The sequence below is a fragment of the Taudactylus pleione genome, unplaced genomic scaffold (assembly GCF_031769625.1).
Source record: "Taudactylus pleione unplaced genomic scaffold, aTauple2 ptg000068l, whole genome shotgun sequence".
Lineage (NCBI taxonomy): Eukaryota > Metazoa > Chordata > Amphibia > Anura > Myobatrachidae > Taudactylus > Taudactylus pleione.
The window spans coordinates 1,538,314-1,552,681 of NW_028284470.1; the positions used below are offsets into that span (position 1 = coordinate 1,538,314).

A 14,368-nucleotide genomic window follows, 5' to 3' on the forward strand; every position below is an offset into this window, starting at 1 on the left:
TGAGTAACAGATGCAGGTAGGCATATACAGGGTTAATGCAGGTGTAGTACAATGCTCATGCAGAAAGCAGAATATACTGGAGGGCATATTAGATAGCCAGTGGTGGCAAAGACCGTTATATATGCCCGGCATGGTGCTATAATGGGAATATGCAGTCTCTGTTATAGGAGGCGCTGTGGAGCGCTTTCCTGTCAACGCATTTGGAGTCGAACAAAATTGCACCTGACCGTAAACGTAAATATTTAGCTGGAAAATTGCATTGCGTTTATTTTTAGTTCTATGATTCTTATATAAGTATCTTGCTGCTGCCATGTGATAGATACACCAGTCATCGTCGTCATCATCAAAAATAAATAAATAAAGAGGAAAATCCTGCAGTCACAGAATAATTGGTATAATCAAATTGCATATAAAATATATTGAATCAGGATAGGGTCATTTTCACTTTAAAATAGTGGGGTTCTATATAGGAGTCCTATTATATTGTTTATCGCATACTTAGATACGGTGACTGTTACTACAGCCGAGAAAAGGAATTCAGCGCCTCTATGGATACGCTGTTCATTGTCCAGTGCTTTCCAGCTTTCCTCACTACAAAAGCTCAAGACATTTCCATGAAACAAACAAACTTACAGTCAATGAGTCTGGAACTCAGGGCTAGAGGCCTAGAGAGCACCAACAAGGGAGCAATCTAGGTGAGTTTATGGACATTGATTTATAACACAAACGGTGGCTGTCAGCTACCATCTAATCTTCTTTCTCCCACCTCTATCGCAAGAATCAATCAGCTGATTGCTATTGAGGTTATGTCAAAGTTAATTAATTTTGTCCTATCCTGACAGATGGATTAATGCGATGCTCCATTATATGGCTGTCTAGAGAAAAATGATTATGATTGCAAGAGATATAGAATGTGGCAGCCAGAACTGACTTTGTTCCTGCAGGTATACACCAGTATTTCGCTGCCTACTGTATCTGGTTGTTAATAAACTGGAGGGCTGGTTCTATGACTGACTTGTTATCCATCAGACGTCTTTTCTGGGGGACAGGCATCTCTAAACTACCTGGTAAACCCACCTGTTTTCAAACTACTGCAGGAGAGTTAAATTAATATGTAATCTACAATTTTATCCCTAGTTTTAAAAGAAATCCACCCAACACTCACATTTAGTTTGGGGTGGTGGTCTATAGAATATTGCAAAGTACGCACATGGGGGATTTTATCAGAGGATGAAGCCTGTTTGCAACCTCCATCCACCCCACCCCCCTTCCTGCACCATCATCATGGTCCTGGGATCCATGCACCTATTTTAGAGATGCCAGTAAGTACACAGTCCAACGTAACATTCGTGTCAGTCTCTAATTTGGTAGTTCCATCCAGAGCCTCCAACACGCCAATGCTGAACTCACTTCCACTATTGCTTGCCTGATTTAAATACATATTAGACCTGATGTAGCTGTAGATTTGGATCATAGGTATGTTTATAATGGGTGCAGGGTGGGTGGTCTGACTCCTAAATCCTTCCTTGATTCGAATAATTTCACTTTTGAGGATTAAAACTAGGTGCAGATGTTGTTGAGAGTGAATGGGATTGTATTGCCGTCGATGGCTGGCCGAAGGGAGGAAATCCCGACAGCAGAGGTAAGTACAGCTAACCCTCCCCTCTCTCCCCCCTAACTCTAGCCCCCCTTTAGGGGTGCCTAACCCTAACCTCCACCCTAGTGCCTAACCCTAACCTCCCCCCTAGTGCCTAACCTCCCCCCGTTAGTGCCTAAACCTAACCCTCCCTTCCCGCAACCTAAACCTAACCCTCCTGGGGGGGTGCCTAACCCTAGCCTCCCCCCGGGGGTGCCTAACCCTAACTCCCCCTTGCCCTAGCCTAACTCTAACCCTGCCTGGGGGATGCCTAACCCTAAGTCCCCCTGGGGTGCCCTAAACCTAACCCTCCCCCCCGTGGCTAAGAGGACGGGCGCCCATACTTACCTCATTTGGGCCCACGTCATTCTGCATTCTGGCATCGGGATTATGACAAGCGTCGGTATCTTGACACCTGTCCTAACTCCCTAGCCAGCATTCCGGCCACCGGTCACATAACTGCATCCTGTTGAGAGATCTCCTAGATATCCATAAATTATATCTAAACCATACGTCATACTGGTGAAAGCTAATAAAGTTGGTGCCATTGCATTGAGTTAGAACAGTGCTTCTGCAATCTACCCCTTTCACACTGCCAGCAATATCCCGGGTTATTTCACTTGAACGAGCAGCAACCCGGGATATTGTGCAGTGTGAAATGGCCTACTTGAAATAACCTGGATCCAGCGACCCGGCATTTCAACACGGGTTCAACACGGCTCGCGGTGCGGTATGAACGGGTAACACGAACCATGCGACCTAGCACTCGTCCACAGCATAAGTAGAGCCGGCGCTTGGATATGACCTCATCGCCAAGTTCTGGCTCGGCACTTTTGTGAAAGGTCTACAGAATTTCTCGAGAATTTGAACAATTTAAATAATCGAGCTAAGTCCAAGAAATCCCAAAAGACTAGTCCATATGTATAAGCTGGCTCGCACATGGGCAAGTCTGTATGGAAATAATCAAGTACAGTTGGTTTCCACACATGCAAACTGGCTCAAACACATTTCAGTATAAAGTTACATTTGCACGGCTTTCAATTGTAGATGACGAACCTTGGACTGAATGTTGAACTTGGGCTCTGATTCAGAGCCGCTCGTAAGCGGCCGCTCGTTCGTTCTGACCGATGTTCGCACATCTGCGCATGCGTACGGATTTTAATATGCATGCGCGAACCAGTCAGTGCGGCCGAAAATCGTTTGTTCGCTATATAGCGAATGCCTGCTATTTTGAGTGACAGAAGGAGGCGTATGTGGGTGGTAACAGGGGAAGACGGGGGTGTGGAATTCGAACGCAGGAATGCTTAAAGGTCAAAACGGGCGTTTTAAGGGAGTGCATAATTAATACAGCAGCGTCATTGACAACGTCACTTGTTTTTTTTTTTACTCAGAACTGCTCGCAAAATAGCGGTTGAAAAAACCAGCCACAAGAATAGCGAGCAGTTCATACGCTGTTCGATGTACTCGATTAATCTAATAAATAGCGGACATGACGTATGGTGCGAGCGGCAAGGGGGCGTATTTTTCAAAATTACAACCGCAAGTTTTGCTCGCTCGTTCAGACTTAGAGGCGTGAACAGACCGCAATTAGCGAACGGTTCATTTGAATAGCCACCCCTTGTTTTAGAACGAACGACCGCAAATAGCGAGCGGCTCTGAATGAGGGCCCTAGAACTCAGTAGCGATCACATTTGTCATTCGAAAATTATGAAAAACATAAAAGTAGTATTTAAATAATATTCAAAAATTATTTCAAACCAATGATTTTTTTATGAACCTGGAACGCAAATGGCAAACGTAAAAAGAGGACCTTGAACGCGATCTGCAATTGCTATAAGCAAGACAGAATTATCAAACTGTAAATTCAAATCCAGATAATTGTACCGCAAACATTGTTTCCATTAAATCGGTGAAATCAAATGAACTTTTGAACCGTTTCAATATGTTGAAAATCTCCACTAGTATCTAGTAGTCTTCAGTGTTTTATCTAGGGTGAGATGTATCAAAGCATCTAAAGAACATGAGTGGAGAAGTTGCCAATAGTAACCAATCAGCTTCTATATTTATCAAGTCCATTCTATAAAATGATGAGTAGAAGCTGATTGGTTGCTATGACAACTTCTCCACTTTTCCGCTCTTTAGAAAACTTGATACATTTCCCCATTAATCATAATAAATAAAGATACTGTACGTGAAAGCTCAATATAGTATAATTTGCAATCAAACGTTGCAAAAACAATAAAAATACTGTAAAGTACATGCTGCATGGTGTCATGGTAAGACAACACGGACTTGGTAAAGTTGTCAGACCTCACTGAACTTTTGATCCCTACTGAAATTGTAGACTGCAGCTGTTTTGCTTTCTGAATTACTCACTTTACTTTTTTTTTTTCCAAATGGTCCCAAAACACAGATTTATTTTTAAAAGAGGCCATTAAAAAAAATGTTATTACATCTCCACCTATAGGGATTTCACTACTGGCAGCGTGTAATAAGAATTGCTAACACGTGTTCTGTGAATGTGCCCATTATTTTCATAGGACTCCTTCACCATAGATAAAAGTGGAGGCTATTTAAAACTTTCTTTAGTGCGTGTATTTGGCATTGACATTAAGCTTGTATAGTGCTTCATGCCCTTCACCTTTGACCCTGTGGCACATGAACCCTGCAGATTGGCGGTCGTTCCGCTAGTTGCATATTGGCTTATCTGTCTTTAGTTATGTAAGCGGTCAGAGACCCCCAGTTTCTTGTGCTTCTATCACATTACAATTTTACTGATGGTGCTGATTCATGCCTCCCAACATTTATGTGAGCCAGAATCGGGCCAAGGGGCGTGGCCACATCACAGAAGGGGCGTGGCCATGACCCTTATCCCAGTCCAGTCCACTACAATCGTGTTCATGTATTCATTGCTGTAAGCACCAGTGCTAGTGTGTTTTATGCCGGGCAGCGGTGAATGGGACAGAGCGGGACAATGTAGTCCTGATGGTGAATGTCCAGCAGACTTTAGAACAGTTGGGAGGTATGGCTTATTAGTGGTCATCTGTTGACCATCACAATAGATATTTTATACCTATACATATTTCAGATAGAACTTTTGCATAGTAGATATGACTGTGCATCCTTCTGCCCCTCCAGGCACACACCTAGTTATGGCCCTGACCGCTCTCACTTTCCCTCTGGATACAGACCTGGTAAAGCTAATGTGCATGAGTCAGTACAGGCCAGAGGGAAGGGATCCAAAGGATCCCTCTCCAATATATAAATACATAAATTCTACATAGACTACTATGGGCTAATGGCGTCACCTAGCAGAATCAAACATCTGGAGCTTGATCAATTTCGCAGTTTAGCTGCCCCCATAGAAATCTATGTGTGGTGCTTTTGTGCTTGAAAACAAGGGATAGAGATATCTGGTGTGGTCACCTTTCATACATGCTGGGGTACACCCTTCATATTTGCAGGTCAAAATAGTTGTTTTTGCGTGGTATATCCTGCTAATTTTTCTTGATAAATTGGCCTCTTAAAGTGTTATCTTTTCTGGGATAAAGACAACCAATTAAGCTGTAATGTATCTGTATGTTACAGTAGGTGCAAAAACACGTGGTACTTTCCCTGTTTGCAAAAAAAAAACAACTTAAAATAATAATAATAATAATAATAATAATAATAATAATAATAAAAAAAAAAAATTTAGTTCACTTCTGGTGCGTCCGGTAACCAATTTTTACCATTCACATTGATTTGCTCATAACGCTGAATAAAACCCAGAGGGCCTGATTCAGCAAGGAACGCAGTTGCTAATATGCACGCAATCAGTCGATTCATTTGCACTACGCATGCGCGAACTAGCATTTGTGATCCAAACTGCGATTTCAGAGGCTACGCAGACCCAGAGCAGAGTGATTGTCAGGAAGTGCCATTTGTGGGTGGTGACGAGGGGGTAGTCGGGGGCGAATGCAGGCGTGCCAGTGCGTTGCGACGACGTTGCAGGGGCATGCATAAATTATCCACTGCAATACCATACACAGCCTGAGGTCTCATAGCGTGCGCTGAAGTTAGCAATTCCTGAGTGAGGCCTGACCTGCCTTAACTGTCCGTATGGGTCCGATGTTATTCTATGTTACCGATTATTTTGTTATATGTTGACCAAGTATACGGATGTGAGTAGGGGGAAGTGGGCGTCCTTATGTTAGGCTGTGATCACAATGCGATTGCAAACATTTGCATTTCACCACTGATATGAACAACTGCGTGGCGTGCGTATAAGCAGAATAGCGATCCTTGCTGAATCAGGCCCAGAGTCTGCAGTAGAATACAGGGGATGCAGTCAGGAAGCCGACGGTCGAAATGCCGACCACCGGCTTCTCGACTGTCAAATCCCGGCAAGGTACTAATGACAGGCGTTGCAATCCCAGGGCATGACATACCAAACACGAAGGTAAGCTGGGCACGGACAGCCGCGCGGGGGGGGCAAGGGCGCCAAGGGAGGGGGGGGAGCAGGTACAGATTACCCGGGGCCTGGGCTTCCTGAGGGGCCCGGCGGGGGCCCGGGTCTGGTGCCGCCCCCCCCTCCCTCACAGCGGCCCAGCACACGGCGTGTGCTGAGCTGAAGTGGGAGACTGCTGTGGCTGCTGAGCAGCAGCCACAGCAGTCTCCAATGCCTGTGGGGCGGAGCAATCAGACTGATCGCTCAGAGCGCCCCCCCTCCCAATCGCGCAGCGCCGCTTCATGGCGCTGCAAAGCTTTTTTTTTCAGGAAGGGGGCGTGGCCATGCCTTCCACGATTAGGCCACGCCCCCTGTTATCCAGGACCGCCACAGCCCTTGGAGGGCCTGGGGGGGGGAGAGTTAGGTGTTGGGCTCCCGGGGGGACTTAGGGTCAGGTATCCCCCTGGGAGGGTTAGGTTTAGGCTAGGGGAAGAGGGGGTTAGGGTTAGGCACCCCTGGGGGGACTTAGGTTTAGGCTGCGGGGAAGGGGGGTTTAGGTTTAGGCACTTAGAGGAGGATTAGGGTTAGGCACTAGGGAGGGAGGTTAGGGTTAGGCACCCCTAAAGGAGGGTTAGGGAGGGGGAGTATGGTTAGTAAATACTTACCTTTGGAGCTGTCGGGATCTTCACTGCTGCCGGTCTTCCGGTGTCGGGATTTGAACCGATTCATACTGATCCCGAATACGGAAGGTTGTAGATACTGAAAGAAAGGTTCCTTTGTATTTCTTCCTGAAATGTGTCCACTGGCAAACTTGTGACTGTGCAGTGTAAGGTAAATGGGAACCTTACATTAGGGATGGTTCTGTTTCTTGCTGTCATCATTACATGACTAACGATGGCTTGTAACCTTAATTTCTAAACCATTTGATGGTTTCAGCCATAAATGGTACACTTTTGAGCGTTTGATAATGCCTGAGGTAGCCTGAGCATGCATATAGGCCCTCTGTTGTTGAGTTAGTTTCTCCCTGTGGTGTATTACATAGCCAAACATTCTGGGAAACATACATCGGATGGAAATGAGCGATGGTAGGCAGCCACCATCGCAATCCTGCAATTGGATGGTAAAACTATCACCATGAGAAGGATAATATCTATGGTTGTGAACCACCAGTTATTATCAATACCTTACATTAAACATTCTTAGAACTAGTGGGAGATTTCCCACTAGGCAAGTGCAAGGGGTGTCACTTGCTGGGGGGCAGCACAGCCAGCCCCCCTTTATCAGAATCTCGCCCTCTTCCCCGAGGGAGACAAGCCACAGATGACCGCATCCGCACTCCGCACACTAATAAATTGACAGCGTCAGGTGCTATCAAATGAATCTCTGCTGCCACTGCCTGCACCCAGGTCTTAGGGATGGCCATCAATCATCGATGTTTGGCAACCATCAATGGTCTGACACAGATGGCAACTACAGTAGTTTCCATATTGATGTCTGTTCACCAGGGGCATAACAATACCTATGGGGGCCCCATAGTAAAATTTCCATAGTAAATTCCCCCCCCCCCCACGTGCAAATTATTTTGCAGTTTATCTATTTTGATAGTGCCAATATTAGATCATTTACAGTCTGCCTATTTACTGACATGCAGGATTAAATGAATGGTGAGTAGCATATAGTTAGTGTTTATTATACACAAAAAAATATATTTTCTTTAAAAAAATAGTCTCCTTAATCCTAAATGTTTATGATATAACTTGGTATATATGAAGGCTATGATTTACTAATAAATCAGTTAGTGAGGAGAGACTGAGGTGGAGCCGGCTGGGCCGGTGACAGCAGATACCCTGCAACAGCATTCAGAAGCCCAAAGCAACCCCATTCTCTGCACCTGCTGCTTGATATCGGTTGCAAAATTGGACAGGTGTATAAGCATATATTGGGTGTTGCGTCTACATCCAGGACTCCAGTAGGATTGTGTCAACAGTCAGGTCTGGAGTTGGATCCTCAGAGGATTGGACAAGTGTGTACCCATCTTTAATCATGTAACGTCATATCAGATGAATAATTTGCATTGTTTCTAAATTAAAAACTGCAGATAAAATAAAGTGATGTGTCTGAAAGGGTAATGGTGACAGGTAAAAATTTATTATATAGTCCTTACCTGAAGATGCTATTCAGATTCTTTTTCTGAAGATTTTTCTGTACAGGACCGTATTGGAAGATGTAATCCAAAGTCCATATCAGTAGTCGCTATCAAAAGTCGCTTAAATAAAGCAGGAACTACACAGAGTGTCAATGTAGGACAAAATGTCACCACAAAATGACTGCCAGTAGCTGGGCATTCTTTATATAGGGCTGTGGCCTGCATTGTGACATCACAATGCATGCAGGCAGCAACTAGAGATCAGCTCTGGGCCTAGATGTCCTATAGCAGCACTCTGGTGAGAATAGAAAAGCCGTGGCTCAGGAGATGGCAGTGTAACTTGGTACAGGGAGAGGGCCAGGCCCCAGAGGCAGCCTGGGCCCTGTAGCAGTCGCACTCTCTGCTCCTACTATAGCTACGCCCTTGCTGTTCACCGATGGTGAAAATCAACTGCTGGAATCCGATGCTAGCCACTTCACATGCATGGCTGTCTGCACAAGTGCAATCAGTGATCATCGATGGTTACATTATTGAGGGTTTTCCCCAGATGGTTTAAAACCGATGACCATCAGTGGTTTAGTTCTACTGTACCTGGAGTATTACCTTGAAGGAGCTGCAATGTAGGAAAGATTAAGAAGGTCACAGCAGCTCTGGTCACGTTGGAAGGTGTTACTGGCTATTTAAAAGCAGGAATGTGTTTGATGGTTACTTGTCTCATAATCGAAAAGGAAAAAAAACATTTACTGATTAGAAAGGGGAGACTTCGGGCTTATAACCTAATAATGAAAATAATAAAATGGGGGGAGGGCGGGTAAAATAAGGCAGCCGATAATGTGCCTGGGGGCCCTAAATTTGCACTGCTATGAACTCTGGGGCTAATTCAGTAGAGCACGCACAGAAATCTGCGCATGCGCAGGACCGATTCTGCGAGTGTGTAGAATGGGTCCTGCTAACACGCACGCAAGCCCTTGAATGCCTCTGATGATTGACAAGCAGAGTCATTTAAGGGACGGTGTGGGGGTGGGGTCGGCTGGCATTCCCAGAAATGGGGCGTGTCCGCCCCATTTTCTGGGAGTGGCCAGCCCAGAGACTGCAAGGACGTACATAGGCCCTGATTCAGAGCCGGACGCTCTGACAGAGCGCTCGCTCTGAATCAGAGCCGTCCTTCTTAATTTTTAGAGCGGCCTCCTGGCCGCTCGTATAGCTGTGGGTGACCACCCACAGCTATAGCGAGCGGCCAGGAAGATGGTTGCGATGGTCAAGACCATCGCGACCATCGGGCTTGCGACGAGACCTATGTGGTAGTGTCTCATTGCTGCAAGCCCTGGAGTGCTTTCGGCTCTATCAGTGCCGAGAGCACTCCCACTGACATCACTGTGATGTCAGTGGGGCCGGCCCCAGACGGTAGGCGTTCCCATGGGAACGCCTCCATCTGGGCAGCCATGCCCCCAGCACGCCTACCAAAGGGGGCGTGCTGTCACTCACCATCGACAGCACGCCCCCTTTGGTACGAGACCCGGAGCGACGGCTTGCCCGTCGCTATCTGGGTCTCGCGCATGCGCACGACGGAGCCGGCTCCATCGTGTGCATGCGCACTGGGCCAACATCGACCCGCTTGCGAGCGCTCAGTGCTCGCGAGCGGGTCTGAATCAGGCCCATAGTCTGCTGGGCTCGGGCGGCTGGTGCCGTCCACCATCACGACTACCGATGGTCACGATGGTGATCCCAGCACTGCGACCTCCATCGCAGTGCTGGGAACGCAAATGCAGCAGAGGGTGTCATACACTTCCTGCCCCATTTGCATGATTGCAAGGATTGCATGCCTGCGTTCAGCTTTGCAAATGCGATCCTTGCTAATCAGGCCCGCTATCCAGTGTACAGCACTGCTAAATATGTTTTTGCATGTACATTAAATACATTTTAGACGCATGGCTTTTCTGTACACATTCTCACACTGAGCTATTCAAATAAAAATAATTTGAGCTCATGATTATGTGCTCCATTCAAGCAACTTCTCGATTAAGCTTTCTGCTTTCAGGTAGCACACATTAGCTTGAGGTCTATTGAAAAGCAATAAAATCTGACCCACTGAGCTTCTTGTTAACAAAACAAAAATGAAACTGACGTCGCCCCCATTCAGCGTTCATTTCATGCTGTCATGTATAGATCTTGTGATTTTGTTTTTCTTATGTTTTGCACTCATTGCTGTGTTGTTGTTTTTTTTTTAATTATGATTATTTGTTCAACTCAGGTATTGCAAAGGCTGCAACTGTCAGCAAATTTACCGTTACTGTCATTGCCAGGGCAACGTATGAGCAAAATATTTCCTGCAGACAGTCTGTAACACCTTAAACATCACCTACTTTTATTTCATAAATTGTTATGAAATGACTTTATAGTCCCAGCAACGTTACAGCTTGGAGGCACAGCTTGACCTATTGCAGAATACAGCCTGGAGCCCATTCGTATTAGTGCTGTTGCTGTGTACATGTCAGATGTAGTTTCCAGGATACACCAGCTTCGGTTCAAGTATTTTAGTTACTTTTCTAAATTGCAAAGTATAGCCGCAAGATCAGAGGAGTCGTTTCTGAGGATTTGTTTGTTATTAAGCAAGAGGTTCCCAAACACGGTCCTCAAGGCTCCCCAACAGTTCAGGTTTTAGCGATTTCCATGGTTACTTAATTAGTACCTCAGTCAATTTGAATTAACCACCTGTGCTCAACCATGGATATCTCTAAAACCTGAACTGTTGGGGAGCCTTGAGGACCACGTTTGTGAACCTGATAATGGCGATTGAGCTTGATCCCCACCAAGGTTTACCTTAGCTAGGGACCCCAGGATATTGGAAAGAAAAAAGAAGACTGTGGGCCATATTGAATTAGAGGCCGAAAAGTCAGAGGTCAGACTTTTTGCCATCATTGCTGTTTTTCCTGGGGATAATGGCGATAAATTATCGGGCGCGTGACTGCGTATCCCCGTATTCAATTAGGAATTGGCGAAAATGGGACCCGGCAGAAAGGTAATTATCAAAACGTCCTGTAACTTTTGGGGAAATCAGTCTGTCACCCTCCAAAAGATGGTCTGACATGGGGTATCACTACGGGTACTCCCAAATTGGCCTGCAAAAGGTATTTGGGGTTTTTAAAAGGCCGCGGCAGGTGCTTTTATGTGTCTGTTAAGAAGTGGTTAAGAATAGCATTTAGCTTCTTTTTTTTGGAAAACAACTAGTCCCATCAAATTTGGGGTACATGAAAATGGGTATAAGCATATTTTGAAGTCCCTAAAGTGAAGTTTTAATATTTTTCAAACAACCACCTGCCGTCACCACCCGCATTCTAGAAAACACCTGACGCATACTTGGGAACTTCCCCCAGAGTCGATTTCGGTAGTTTAGAAGTTTGTCCCCCAATATATTTTTTTCACCCCCAAAATGAAAGTACCTTTTTTGGGGTGTCCTGAAGAACTTTTAAACATTTTTTTTACACAGATTGCTTTTAGGGGACAATCAAAGGGGTGATTGGTACTTTTTTAAGTCTGCACCCCGAAACCCCAATTCTGCCCTTTTTTTCGCCACCTATTGGAAAAAACTTATCCCCGTTTTTTTGACAAAGACTTTTCGCACCTTCGAAAAGTCTTTGAAATTGAATATGGGGATAAGTGAAAATGGCGAAAAATGATGTCATCGGCGATGACTTCTCGCTTCTAATCAAATATGGCCCTGTGTTGGGAAACTTACGATAGACACAAGCCGCAATCAATCCAGTCTCCATATTTTATATACAGTAGTAATACAGTAATGCAGATAAGCACTATTCTATAATTGTCTATAGTCAGTGATAGGCAACCTGATACATTTCAGTGGACATTTAAGCTGCCCTCTTCAGAAGGGCTGCACATTAACCTTAATCTTAGTAGCAAGATAAAACAATACATTCAATCAATCGATCAATCAAAGAAAGAAATACACTACTACAGTATCTGTAATAACATATCAGTTGTGATAAGCAAATCTGCCAATAAAGCAGGAAAGGGTTGGGGCCGCAGGTGAAGGTTTAAATAACCATCTGCAGCCCTAGGACCATCTTTTGCCCATCACTCATTTTAGACTTGTTTTATTCCTAATAAGACCTTCATTTGGTATTGTTAATAGACCAACTTAAACACCCTTAACTTAATTCAACGTAATTTAACTAAATGAAGTTAAGACACGAACACCACAGCTTGGCTAAAAGGTCACAACTTTTATTAATTAATCTGAGAAAAAGGTGGCCACGAAGGCGCTACGATCTCAGGGCCTGATTCAGACCCACTCGCTGAGATGCGTTCGCACGCTGCCAAAGTATGCAAATCCCGCGATCGCGCGGCAAGGCATTAGTGTATTTAGACGCCCACCAGCCTGTCTTAGGACGCCCACTTCCCCTTAGAAATACACGTCATCTCCAGAAAGTGTATGCAACAATCGGAAACATCAAGTAACATCGGATCCATATGCAGCACTTGTGGCTGACCATACCCTACCGCAAGCAGCCATGTGACGTGTAGTATGATGCTGCATCTTAATTATGCACGCCTCTAAAACGGCGTTAAGACGTGAGGACGTGTACAGGGATCGTAGATGAGTATGTGTGAGTGGGAGTGTAATAAAGTTCTATTTTCATGGTTTGTGTGGCCCTTAATGCCCTGCATGCTGGTACTTGTGGTTCTCCAAGTACCAGCATGTTTGGGAGGCTTGCTGGGACATCTAGTTCTCCTGTAAAAGACAATGTTATTTAACCTATTTTTATTCTTTCAGCCCAGGCCTGGGGTGTCCTGGAGAGGGTGAACCCATTTATTGGGGGGGCACACCTTCCCAGGAATCCCTGGCCTGGGCTAACTAGCGGTCAGGTATAATGCTTTGGCTGGGGGACCTGGTGATAGGGAACCCCGGCTGTGGCTTTACACACACATTAGACAGAGTCCAGGCCTCGCTTCGGAAAATATGGGTGGCCCCTACATCTTTTGTCCCCCGTATTTCCAAAACCAGGACCGGCTCACTGAGCTCAGCACTGGTTGTGCAAAATATGGGGGAACCCTATGTCTTTTGTCCCCTGTATTGTGCTCTTAGGGGAGGACCCCACCTCATCTTTTTTAAAATTTTAACACATTACAACCTTTTTACACACAGAAGCATGCAGGGATCTCACTGATCTGTGCATGCATCTGTGTAATTCACCCCTGCTCATGCTAAAAATTCCAGCATAAAGCAGGTGACAGGTCTATTATTTTGGGGAATTGATGTTCGATTTGAAGTTCGATTTGCACATGGGCATGCAAAATCGAACAAGAAATCACTATTCAAAATCGAACCAAATCGAATTCGATTTAGAAAAGGTAACCAAAATTGATTTTAATAAATGTGGGATTTTGATATTGAACTCTACATTCAATATGATTCGATTTCAGGTGAGCTAAATCGAACATAAAATCGAATGCAAAATCGAACTTTGATACATATGCCTCTAGGTATCATCTTGCCATAGTGGTACCTATAATATAGTTGACAGTGGCGGCTCCAGAGGTGAGGCTGCAGCACAGTCCAAACTTCAAATAGGGGAGCCACACCAACTGCCAGCGAGTGCCTGACAGCGAAGTTTGGCAGTGTTTGGGGTGGCAGTTGGTGTGGCTCCCCTATTTGAATTTTGGACTGCACTGCAGCCTCACCTCTGGAGCCTCCAATGGAAATGTGTTAAAACTATTTTTCCATATATACCCATTGGAACTTATAGGCAGGATATGGGCTTGATTCTAAGCTAAGCGCAATGCCGATGTTCACACAACTGCGTGTGTGCGAAAATCCCTAAAAACTCTTACAGTGCATGCATTATGCAGAGGGTACACACAAATGCACGGCTGCGATTGAGATGCACTATATCAGAAATGTCTTCTAAAAGTTATGAGCGTTACTGGGTGATTACAGAGAGATAGCACACGTACGGAGAAGGTCAATCTTATGGGCATGTTATGGAAGTGTCGAGGGTGTGTCGATGAAAATGGTTGTGTACACAGACACATAGCAGGTCATACATCGACGGAGAAACTGCACCCGCCATGGGACTGGCACAAGTTTCGATGGTGCGACTGATGGTGCATCTAAAGATGGAGCTGAAATTCCAAATGG

General features: G+C 45.2%; 1 protein-coding gene across 1 annotated transcript in view; it reads right to left on the reverse strand.

Annotated features, from left to right (window-relative positions):
- ADAMTS12 (ADAM metallopeptidase with thrombospondin type 1 motif 12) overlaps positions 1–14,368 on the reverse strand; it is a 727,141-nt gene that overhangs the window by 634,344 nt on the left and 78,429 nt on the right. The gene's annotated exons all lie outside the window — the stretch shown is intronic.